The sequence below is a fragment of the Salvia miltiorrhiza genome, chromosome 5 (genome assembly GCF_028751815.1).
Source record: "Salvia miltiorrhiza cultivar Shanhuang (shh) chromosome 5, IMPLAD_Smil_shh, whole genome shotgun sequence".
NCBI lineage: Eukaryota > Viridiplantae > Streptophyta > Magnoliopsida > Lamiales > Lamiaceae > Salvia > Salvia miltiorrhiza.
In genome coordinates, this window is record NC_080391.1 from 28,022,985 (window position 1) to 28,035,762 (window position 12,778).

Consider the following 12,778-nt stretch of genomic DNA (forward strand, 5'->3'; position numbering starts at 1 on the left):
AGAGTAGAGTAGAGCAGAACATAGTAGATCGGAGCAGAGTAGAGTAGAGTATAGTATAGAAGAGTAGAGCATAGTAGAGCAGAGCAGAGCAAAATAGAGCGGCGTTGGCTCTTCGCCGATAGTCGTCCGAGGGCAGAGCAGAGTAGAGTAGAGTAGAGCAGAACAGAGTAGATCAGAGTAGAGTAGAGTAGAGCAGAGTATAGAAGAGTAGAGCAGAGTAGAGCATCGTAGAGCAGAGCAGAGCAGAATAGAGCGGCGTTGGCTCTTCGCCGATGGTCGTCCGACCGAGAGAGCGAGAAAGGAGGGAAGAGAGGGGGCGAAAGCAGATCCGGCGCCCCAACCTTAATTTCGTCTCTCCCGTTTCCCCCACCCCCAAACCCTAATTTCACCTCCTTCCACCCGCCGCCGCACCAGATCCGGCGCCCTTGTCGCCGCCCACCCCCTCAGATCCACCCCTCTATCCAAAATCGAAGAGACATCAATTGTTGTGATAAGGTTAGCGTCTGGCGCCGCACGAGAACGGGCAATAGCAAACCAGCACCGCGCGAGGTCGCTGCTGCAAACCAGCACACCGCTGCACTGCATCTCCGGCACTAATCCTCCGCCTTCGCCTCCGCCAATTTCCTCCGCCTTCACCTCCGTCGAAATTAGGGCTCAGAAAGGGGGGCTGATGTTAAACAACGTCGTTTACCTCCAATTAAACGACGTCGTTTCAATTCTCTGCCAGCGATGCCATATCATATATCCGGTCACTTAAAACATGCCATGTCAGCTATGAATTTGGGGATTCTTGAAAGTTATGGAAAAATTGTTCAACACATTAAATTCAGGGAATTTTTGATAAAAAAAAAAGTTCATGGAAAAGTTGAAAATTGGGGTATAGCTCATGGCTTTTGGCGTAAAATCATTTGGCGCAATATATTTAGCAATTGTAGGGACTTCTATTTTATTTTTTGGGTGAAAATCTTGAGTTTTTTTTTTATTATTTGTTTATTTACCTCTATTAATTATCTAATATTTAGAGAGTTATTGTCGAAATGTGCTGACGTCAGGAACCCGAATAAAAGATAATGTTACTTTGTCCACGTCCTGAACTTTTATATTAATACTTGCTAATTATTCGAACTCGTCTAAATTTATAAAATATCAATAATCAAATATAACTTGTTACAGTAATTATTTATCCGTCTTATTAAAAATACGAATATTACAAAGTAAAGCAAAAGTAGTAGTATAAGATTAGAAATTCAATTTAAATTTTCAATTAGAAAAGTATACAATATGAAACCTGTTTAGATTATATATACGACTTGTACCCATCTCAAGCTCTATGTAAAATTGAATTCAAAAATTATATTTCAAAATTCTAAATATCCGGCAAACATTTTATTCTATTTATTTGCTCAAATATTTAGCATATGGAGACATACAATTCTACATTTCTTCCATTTAGGCCAACTTAATATTTTGTAAAATTAAATATTTAATAATTAAAATTAAATCATTTACTTAGTCAATTAGTGACATCTAATATGCTGGGGCCAAAATAATTGGTGACATCTTAGTCAATTAGTGACGTCTTAATAATTGGCCAAAATAAAATTTTCCATTTATTGGCCAATTACGGTACCCGTCTGAAGCTCCATGTTTTTTACCTCTATATACTTTTCATTTTTCAAATAATGATTGTCCAATAATGGGAGAGCTATTGTCAAAATGTGCCGAGGCCACAAATCCGAATAAAAAATAATATTAATTTGTTCTCATCCCGAAATTTTGTATTAATACTTCCTAATCATCCGAACTCATCTAAATTTATAAAATATCAATAATCAAATATAATTTGTTATAATAATTATTTATCCGCCTCATTAAAAATACAAATATTGCAAAGTAAACATTAGTAATTAATACTCCCTCCGTCCCATGAAGCGTGACCCATTTCTTTTCGGCACGGGAATTAAGAAATTGGTATTTTGTGTGTTAAGTGTGGTAGGTGAAAAAGTGAAAAGGTGAATAAAAGGTAAATTTTTTGCCATTTTTAGAAACAGGTCAAGCTTCGTGGGACAACCTAAAAAGGAAAGTGGGTCACGCTTCGTGGGACGAAGGGAGTAGTAAAAATAACAAAAAATTATAAATTAAATTTAAAGTTTAACTTAGAAAACTATACAATCTGAAACCCGTTGAGATTGTATATACTACCTGTATCCGTCTCAGGTTGTAAAATTGAATTCAAAATTTATAGTAAAAGTAAACTTAAAAGTAGAATTTAGAATAATGATTGTCATTATCATAAAAAGTTATCAAGATTGGAAATTCGGATTTAAGTTGCACGGCGCCGTATGATTTACATCAACGTTACATTTCTTCCACTACGTATATGATTTACATCAACGTTACATTTCTTCCACTACGTATAGCGGTGCATTGGATTGAGATTTCTGTAGGATTTTTTTAAAGAACTTTAAAAAGTTCATGAATTTTAAAGGACTTTCGAAATTCATAGACTCCGCGTAGAGTTTAAAGGAATCCATCAAAATTTTAAATTTGAAGCTCAGATTTCGTCCTTTGTATTTTTTTTTTTTTGACAAATTCATCAGAATCCATGAATTGTTAAAATTCATGAAATGTTGAATACCACCTGATTTTAAAAGACTTTAAAAAGTCTGGTTTGAATAACTTTGGATTTTAAAAGACTTTAAAAAATCTGAATTGAATACCTGTGAATTTTAAAGAACTTTTAAAAGTCTGAATTGAATACACCCAAACTTTCGAAATACTTAAAAATCCTATAGAATCTCAATCCAATATACCCCTTTAATGTTTTACAGAATAAAATATTATAGTACTCCCTCCGTCCCCAAAATAAGTTCCTCTTTGGGGACGGCACGGGTTTTAAGAAAAAATAATAAAGTGTATTGATAGTGGAGAAAAATATGTTATAATTAGTATTGGGAGTGGTGAAAAGGTGAAAAAGTGTTATAATTAGTATTGGGAGTGGTGAAAAAGTGAAAAGTATGAATAAATAAAATATTATTAGTGGTGGGGTAGTTGTCCAAAAAATAGAAAGAAAGAAAGAGGAACTTATTTGGGGGACGTCCCAAAAAGGAAAAAGATGAACTTATTTCAGGGACGGAGGGAGTATTTATTATAGAGTACGCACTCCTAGTGAACTAAATTCTGACAGCATGCTCTATCAACTTGCGCTTTAAACATTGTTTTAAGTTTGAATTTATTAAATTTATATTTTTCGAGTCATATCATATACACGCAATTAGATTGAATGAAATGAAAGGTTGATTGTTATACTTATATCGCATCGGCTCATTAACTAGTGAAAAATATAAAGTTACATTAGCCATATGTTGCAATTTCAGAGCCGTGGATCATCGAAATTATATACTCCCCCTGTCCCATTGATCTTGTACTATTTTTCTTTTTTGGATTGTCCCATTCATCTTGTCCTATTTTTATATTTAGTAATGATTTTACACTACAAACAATATGAATTTCACATCTTTATACACTTTTACTACACTAATTATACTCTCCTTAATAATCGTGCCCAAAAGAAATGAGACAAGCCTAATGAGACGGAGGGAATATTATAGATCATTTATGAATTAGTTGGAGTGTAATCGGTTGAAATTCGACGGATATTATATTATGTTATGATTTATAATTGATTTTTATGATTATAGCGTATGAAATAGTCATTATATATCTTTAATTAATTAATTTATTTTGGTCAAATTGAATTGGTGGTGTTTCAAATGATACCCCCTTCGTCCGCGATATCATTTTCATTTTTATTTATAGAACTAGGATCCACAAACTTTCACTCACAATAATAGTGACACTCAAACTCCACTCACTATAATATTCACTACCATCTACTACTATCCACCATTTTTTTTAAATCTGCGTCGTCCACAATGTGGAAACAATATTGCGGACGGAGGGAGTATTAATCACTTTTTTTTTAATTAGAATTACAAGAGATATCTAAATATAATCAAATAAGCAATTCGCATGCAGGCGTGGCCTCTACACCACACAAAGGTGGAAAAATAACCGCATTTAGGCTGAACCACTACCCACACAAAGGTGAGAACACTATCCTCACAAAGGTGGAAAACCTACATATCGTACGCAGACGAGATTCATCATAAAAAAATATTTATGTGAGATTGTAGATTTTTAAAAAAATAATAAGCTAAAAAACGTAAAAATTTGATACTTCCTCCGTCCACCAAAAATATAGCACATTTCTTGGGCACGGGTTTTATAAAAAAGATGGTTAGTGGAGAAATGATCCCACCATTATTTGAAAGGAGTGGTTGAGATTGAATTAAAGACGATGTTTTGTAAATAAGAGGTATTTGTATAGACAAAAGATAAGGAAAAGAAGTGGGCCCATGTACTAAAAAAGAAAGTGCCTTATTTTTCGTGGACGCTAAAAATAGTAATTGTTCCCCATTTTTTGTGAATGGAGGGAGTATAAGATTGATGGTGGACGATTGATGTACCACGTTGCTGTTAATCATATCATCTAAAGCTCATATGATCAAAATTGACCGTTGAATATCACCTCGTTAAGAGCTTGAAAGATCACAATTGACGCTTGGTCAAATTGAATTGGTGGTGTTTCAAATGATACCCCCTCCGTCCGCGATATCATTTTCATTTTTATTTATAGAAGAAGGGTCCACAAACTTTCACTCACAATAATAGTGACAATCAAACTCCACTCACTATAATATTCACTACCATCTACTACTATCCACCATTTTTTTTTAAACCCGCGTCGTCCACAATGTGGAAACAATATCGCGGACGGAGGGAGTATTAATCACTTTTTTTTAATTAGAATTACAAGAGATATCTAAATATAATCAAATAAGCAATTCGCACGCAGGCGTGGCCTCTACACCACACAAAGGTGGAAAAATAACCGCATTCAGGCTGAACCACTACCCACACAAAGGTGAGAACACTATCCTCACAAAGGTGGAAAACCTACATCGTACGCAGACGAGATTCATCTTAAAAAAGATTTATGTGAGATTGTAGATTTTTAAAAAAATAATAAGAAAAAAAATGTAAAAATTTGATACTTCCTCCGTCCACCAAAATATAGCACATTTCTTGGGCACGGGTTTTATAAAAAAGATGGTTAGTGGAGAAATGATCCCACCATTATTTGAAATGAGTGGTTGAGATTGAATTAAAGACGATATTTTTTAAATAAGAGGTATTTGTATAGACAAAAGATAAGGAAAAGAAGTGGGCCCATGTACTAAAAAGGAAAGTGCCTTATTTTTCGTGGACGCTAAAAATAGTAATTGTTCCCCATTTTTCGTGAACGGATGGAGTATAAGATTGATGGTGGACGATTGATGTACCACGTTGCTGTTAATCATATCATCTAAAGCTCATATGATCAAAATTGACTGTTGAATATCACCTCGTTAAGAGCTTGAAAGATCACAATTGACTTGTACTCAAACATGCTTTAATTTATAAATATAAATTGTTATAATAATTGTTATCTGCCTCAATACATATTTGAACATTATAGAATAAATATTAATCATAAATAATATGGATAATGAAATTTCATATAAGTATGTCGATAAATTTTTAGACATATCTTGAATGTGCATACTCATACGCATAAATAATAGTACTATATATATATATATATATATATATATATATATATATATATATATATATATATATGTGTGTGTGTGTGTGTGTGTGTGTGTGTGTGTATTCATGTAAGCATGTCGATAAATGCGTAGACCTGTCTAAAACGTGTATACTCGTACTCATCCAAATTTGAATAATCAAACACATTTAAATTTTTAAATATATATATATAATAATTGATTATCTGTCTCAATATAATCGAACATTACAAAGTTATATGCATTAATAATAGATAGTGTAAATAATAAAAGATTAAAAAAAGATAAAAAAATTCAACATATGCACGTCGATAAATATTCGAACACCTTAAAAATTTATGGAATTCAATACAAATCTTTGAAAAAAATAAGAAATAGAAATTAAGTAAATTATTTTTTCATTAAATGAATAAAAATTAAATATATAAATTAAGAATCTTATGAGAACTTAAGATAAATAGAAATGGTGAACAAATATAATGCCTTGTAATTGTAAATACATGAATTAAGGTGGTGTTTTAAATGTATTATGGAATTAAATACAAATAAAAATAAAATATACTTCCTTCGTCCACAATAAAATTTCATACGAGGGAGTGACACGTGTTTTAAAACGAGGTTGTTGAGTGTATTATGAATGGTGAAAATATGTTGTAATTAGTGTTGTGTTGTATTGAGAGTGGTGAAAAAAAATTGTAATTAGTGTTATGTTATAAATAGGATGAAAAAGTAACGGTAAATGAGATATTATTAGTGGTTGAGTACAAGACCAAAAATAGAAAGGGGAATTTTTTTTGTAGACGTCCCGAAAAGAAAATTTAGGAAGTTTTATTGTGGACGGAGGGAGTATAATTTTAAGAATTTATATTTCACCTAATTGAGTACGTCTAGCATATTTTTTCACAGTAGCAGGATCACTATGATTGCAAATGAATGGGAGTTGGGAGGGAAATCGATCACACGTCTCCCCATAAAATAGTGTTTGAAACTGTTGAAAACTCATCCTATAAGTTAAAATCCCATCAAAGTATGTGTGGTAACTGCCCCAGTCAGCCACGACTGAGGGTTAGCTGTGGTTAACCCGGGGTTCTGTCTCGCTGGGCTTCTTTCTAGTCAACCACAACTTACTATAGTTTATGTCTTCGCCCTCTTCTCTAGTCAACCACGATTAACTCGTCGGTCGCGATTGATTTGAATTTATGTTCAATTTCACATTTTTCACTTTTCACCATCAGTTTCTTCATTTCAAATGACGAGTACCTAAATCATTAAAATCACAATACTAAGCTCGACTTAACAAATTAAAATAAAAATCACCGGTAAATTACACAACTTTGCAAGAAACTTATATCTAAAATGACAAAAAAATAACTTACAAAATAACAAAACAACTCAGATGACGAGATCCGACCTGAAATCCAACTCCTTCAACAATCCAGCGTTTTCAACAGCAAACAACGCTTGCCAAAAAATGCATTGTGATGTTGGACTTCTGATATTTATTGACGTCCTACAAAATCAAAGAAAATAATGAGAAAATAAAAAACATGCCAAAACATAGCAGTGAGAGGGTAATCAATCACGCGCTTCCCCATCCTCGACAAACCTTTCTTCATCTTCCATCAAATCGAATTTCTAATTCATCATTGGAGGTCCAGATGAAAAATTGGAGTAAGAACATGGGAGGGAAATATTGTAATTTTACACAAATTGATTAGTTTTTTTGTTATATTTCATTTATCTATGTGAATATTTTTTATTTTTGTTATATGAGAATGGATAGCTTTATGCAATGACTCTTAATTAAGTTAAGGAGTTACAATGAGGACGTTCCAACAATGATTTCTAATTTTATGGAGGAGTAACACATGTGCCTGGTGCACCCTTTTCACCTGGGCACCACTTTGCTAAGTTGACAAACGAAATGAGTGCACCTTAATCTTGTACAAGTGACATCTTTTTGGAAATTAATATGTCAGTTGGAAATAATCTCCCAGGTAAAGCTCTTCCCTTGGAAGAGTCTTTCGGAATCTTTGCCAACAAAATTTGCTCTCAAGCGATGAGCCATTTTGATTGATCTAAATACGCTCTCTATTTCTCTCTCTAAGCAATCTATTCTCCTCGTGTATCATCTACGAAACTCTCGATTTGATTTCATTTTAGAGAGAAAGTTGGAGAGAGAGAGAGATAGAGCATATTCTATCTCACCATTCTCGCTCTATATTTGTAGAAGCTTGTTGGGTCCCGAAGGGTTTGCTGAACAGGTGTATGGGGGGGGGGAAGAATACACCAGTAGGCTATTTTTGCGGAAAACAAACAAACCAAACTTCAATTGAAAATGGTTGTAGACTGATACTGAGGTGACTTCAGTATTTTGATTTCAGTCAAGCACATAGCTATAACTGATATCCACGTAAAGCTTCAGTCTAGAGTTTGTAAAATATACTAGAATTACAAATCTTACTGACTATCAGTTGATTGGTCAGTTAGATTAATAACTCAGCAACGAAAATTTAAACTTAATCCAAATAGCCTTTAGAAAGTATGTCACTTAATAAAATCCTTAGTTACACTTTTCAGTTAAGCGAGTTCAGTTGTAAAGCAGACTTTAGCACAGAGAAAAAACAACTGAAAGCAAATAAAGAACACAAGGATTTTTACGTAGTTCGGAACAAGTTCCTACGTCCATGGCCAGATGATCGATCTGACCGTGCTTACGGGTGCACATCAAACCTTGAACTGAAAATTAAATTTTCAGTACCAACACACTGGGTTGGATTTCTCGCTCACTCTTAGCATGCTAAGACACACAAATGCCTTTTCCAACGCTTGGCTAAGATTTCTGGAGTCAGAGCACTGGTCTGAACTCCTCTCTACTCAAACACTCTTTTCGCTCGGTTGAAAAGGGGTTTGAAATCTTCCAACTAAGATAACTGAGAACAAGCTTTCAAGTCATCGATTCGAGGCTTAGGATGCAACAGGAGTTGCCTAGATTTCTAAGAGAGTTTAGGTAATCAGTAAGACTGATTTTACAACGTTTGAGTACTCTCTTCTTCGATTCAAAGTTTTGTCTAAGATAAGGTTGGTTTGTAATTTTGACAGAGGTTCAGCGTAAGTCTTTGAATCGGTGAAGATTGAAGGCGTTCTTCGAGCTCTATTTATAGGTGAAGTCCTGAATATATTTGTTGGAGAGATGGTCTTCAGGATTTCAACCGTTGTTCCGTGCTTTGGGCTGAGGCTTCAATCTTCTTAGCTCCTGATTGAAGGTTTGAATTCTTTTTGTCCTTGGAGCAGGGTGCGTCTGAATTTTAGCACGAAAAATGAAAGTTGGTGTACTGGAAAGGACGATCTTCATATCAGGTGCATTTAATGCTGTTGCAGGAACATTTAATGCTGGTGCTAGCGTTTCAGTCTGATGAAGAATGTTGACTGATATACTCAAGTTTAAGCTCCGTTGTTTACACATGTTTGCACGTGAGACTTAAGTTTAACTGAAGAATTAGTTAGAGCTTTTGTCCTTTGCTCGAACAGTCGTTGTCTTCAGTTCAATTGTCTTCCTCTTTAACTAAACGTCTCTAGTTCACGATGTCCTTCGCATCACCAATATCTTCCTTCAGTTGTTCCATCTTCAGTCGGGTTTTGATCTTCTAAGTCTTCAGTCTTCAGTTTCTTCGGTCTTCGACAAGGAGGAACCTCAGTTACCTATAAACTTTAGTTTAGCTAAAAGATTGAACTCTAACAGTTGAGTTCAAATAAATAGGCTAGTCTAGAGAAACGAAAACTAAGGATTTTGGGATCATCAAAACTGGTATATGATATTTCTTCTATTTCCCAACAAAGCTCACCAACATTGTTGGAGAATAAATCTTAATGTTATTCCACTGAATCTTATTGGTCCTGAGGCGAGTATGTTCAGGTGTATGGGGGGAAATATATCAGTTAGTAACTTTGCTCATTTTCTCAAAAGTATAGAACAGTTCAGCTGATAATGAGTTAGCTAGATAAATACAGATCAACTTGTTGAAAGCTATTCTACTGATAAATCAAGTTAGCTTACTCACAGCAGGTAGACTGACAGTTGAGGTTTATGTTCAAACACAAGTGTAGAATTTGGTGGTTAGCAAAATCTGCTTTCATGAAAATCTTTTGCACGTGCACAGAAACATTGACTTGAGTCAAACTGATAAGGTTTAGAAGTCATTTTATGTATGTGATGTTTGTGATGCATGAGGTCAGACTGCTAAAAGGTTTGACAGATAGAGCAAGATTGAACCTAAGTACAGATTGTAAAAACACAATCAATTTTCCTTTCTATAGGCCTTGTTGGTTTGTTGACAGTTGATTCAGCTAGTTAAAAACAAATTCAACAAGACAAAAGAGAAAACATAAAGTACAACACACAAATATTATAATGTGGTTCGGAGCAACTACTCCTATGTCTATGATTATGATAAATAGGGGAATCCCTTAACCTTGGATTCTTTATTTTATAGCTGCAAGTCAGCTTGACCAGTTAGATCACCTTAGACTGATCACATGGGTTACATGGTCGTGACCGTTGCTTAGCAATTTCTGTGGTTGCAATTCCGTTACTTAGGAATTTCCACGGTTGCAATTCATTTCCTAGCAATTTACACGGTTGTAATACCGTATGTAGCAATTTACGCGGTTGCGATCCCATTTGCTATTTATTGTTACTCTGTCAACTTTTAGACTTCACACCCGAAGCTTACTAATCAACTTCTTTTCTTACTTCAACACCTTACTTCTTCAGAGGGTGAGAGGTTAAGAAATGGTGGGCCTCCAACTATGTGAACAGATTGTTACAATGAAGAACAATTAATAAGGATCAATATGTTCAGTTATAGGCTTTGGATGTTTACATTAAAGAACGCTTAGTCTAGGAACTGCAAATGTATTCACAAGTAAGAACTTGAAATTTACAATGTAAAACTATCAGATTCAGTGGTTGTTTCTGCTTCAGATTCTTCATAGGATGGGGTTCCCTCCGGGTTTGTTGAGCTTTATTGAGCGTTGTACCACTCGTTGTTGATTTTTAGTTCTTGTGAATGGAGCTCCTTCCAGTTTCTTTTGGTCGACTCGTGGGCTCAGACAGGTGACCCTCTCTCTCCTTTGTTATTTGTTCTGGCTGCAGATTACTTATCCAAGATCTTAGATCAGCTGATTATTGGGCAACATCACATGATGTATAGGGCTGCTTATAGGGGTTTCCACATTTCCCACATTTCCTATGCTAATGACATTATCATCTTCACGTAGGTGAAGACTGAGTCCATGCAGCGTTTGGTTGAGTGCCTTCACCACTACTCTCCTTTCTCTGGGCAGAAGGTGAATAATGGCAAGAGCTGTTTCTACATTGAGGATCGTCACAGTCACTGGGAGCAGAGTATCAGTGATATCGGTGGCTTTCAGTGTGGTACCTTATCTTTCACCTACCTTGGCATCCCGATTTTTCGTGGTTACCGTTGTGCTTCTTACTACCTTAGTATCATAAAAAAATTGACGGATAGGTTCATGGTTGGTCTCATCATCATCTTTTTTTTTTGCGGTCGCCTGGCCATGATTCGGAGTACTCTCAGTGCCATTCCTCTCTATATCTTGCAGCTTATGGAGCCTTTTGTAGAGTGTCCTTCGGGAGTGGGAACAGCTGATTGCTTGATTCTTTTGGGGTTCTGTGGGAAAGCAGCGGAAGATTCACTGGGTGAGTTGGGAGTAGATTTGCATGCCTTTAGCGGAAGGGGGTCTCAGTATTCGCCGCTTCTCTGAGTTAGTTTGTGCCTTCATTTTTAAGCTGTGGTAGCACTTTGAGGCTTGGGAGCCCTTTGGGCTAGATACACATGGGATAAGTATTGTAATGGTTGTTTTCCTCAGTGCTCGCTTTATAGTGTGCATGTGAGTCCTACTTGGCGTCGTATGATGCACATTTCTGAGTCTACTCATTGTCATATTATGTGGTCTATTAGGAATGATAGGATCAGTTTTTGGGATGACATATGGTTCGGGGATCGCCCTCTGAGCTCATATTGTCATCCCGAAAATGGTCACACTTTTTCTCAAGTTTGTGATTTTTGGCATGACTTTACTTGGGATGATACTCGCTTGCATGAATTATGTGTTTTGCATGATATTCCTGTTGATTTGATTGACGCTCTAAGCCGGACGCCGACTGTTATGGAAACGGAGGATGTGATGCATTGGGATTTGACCAGCCACGGTGAGTTCTCGACTTCCTCTGCTTGGGATATTATTCGGAGACGGCCGCCAAAAGTTGACTTATTCGCTCGGCCAATCGTCGACCTTTCCGAGAGGTTCAGTGATCATATACGAAATTTAACAGATTAACTGTAACCTTGAGCGAGTGATGCACCAAAGTGTATCACGAATGTTTATGTCTTAATTTAACTAGCTTGCTGCCCGCCCTTCCGTACCACAAAAGGGGAGGAAAGGGCGGTCCACAAGCGTACTAAAACTTGTTCCTTTATTACCAACCCCGATTGACTCTAATAGACTGAAGGGAGTGATGGACTATCGGGTGATAGGCCAGAACGATATAGAGGAGTAGAATCGACTAGTAAGAAAAACTCCTAACTCTTAACTCTTCTAACTCTCTTATTTGATTAATTCTATGAAACCTTGTCTTTTAAGTCTTAGTTTTCCTAGTTTTAATTGCTGCTAACCGCTCCGACCATGAGGAACGAATGGAGTAAGGAGCTACCTTCTTCTTCCTTCTTCTTATAGCTAGGATTAAATCTATGAAATATTGACTTCTAAGTCTTCTTTTTCCTAGTGTTAACTGTAGCTAATATTTGCTAATATCTGGAGTGATTGTCTTACTCCCACCATTTCTGTTTTCTTGTGGCATCATCGTCACCCTGTTGATTCTCGTCTCCAGTCGCGGGGCATTTCTCTTGCCTCCATGTGTTTGTGTTGGCTGTCTCTTCAGTCTGGGTCTTGTTTGCATGTTTTCTTGTAGAGTGAGGCTGCTTTGATTGTTTGGCCTCATTTTGACTCTTGGTTTCCTTCTGTGTACACATCTCACCTCTTCACACGAGCACCGATATTGC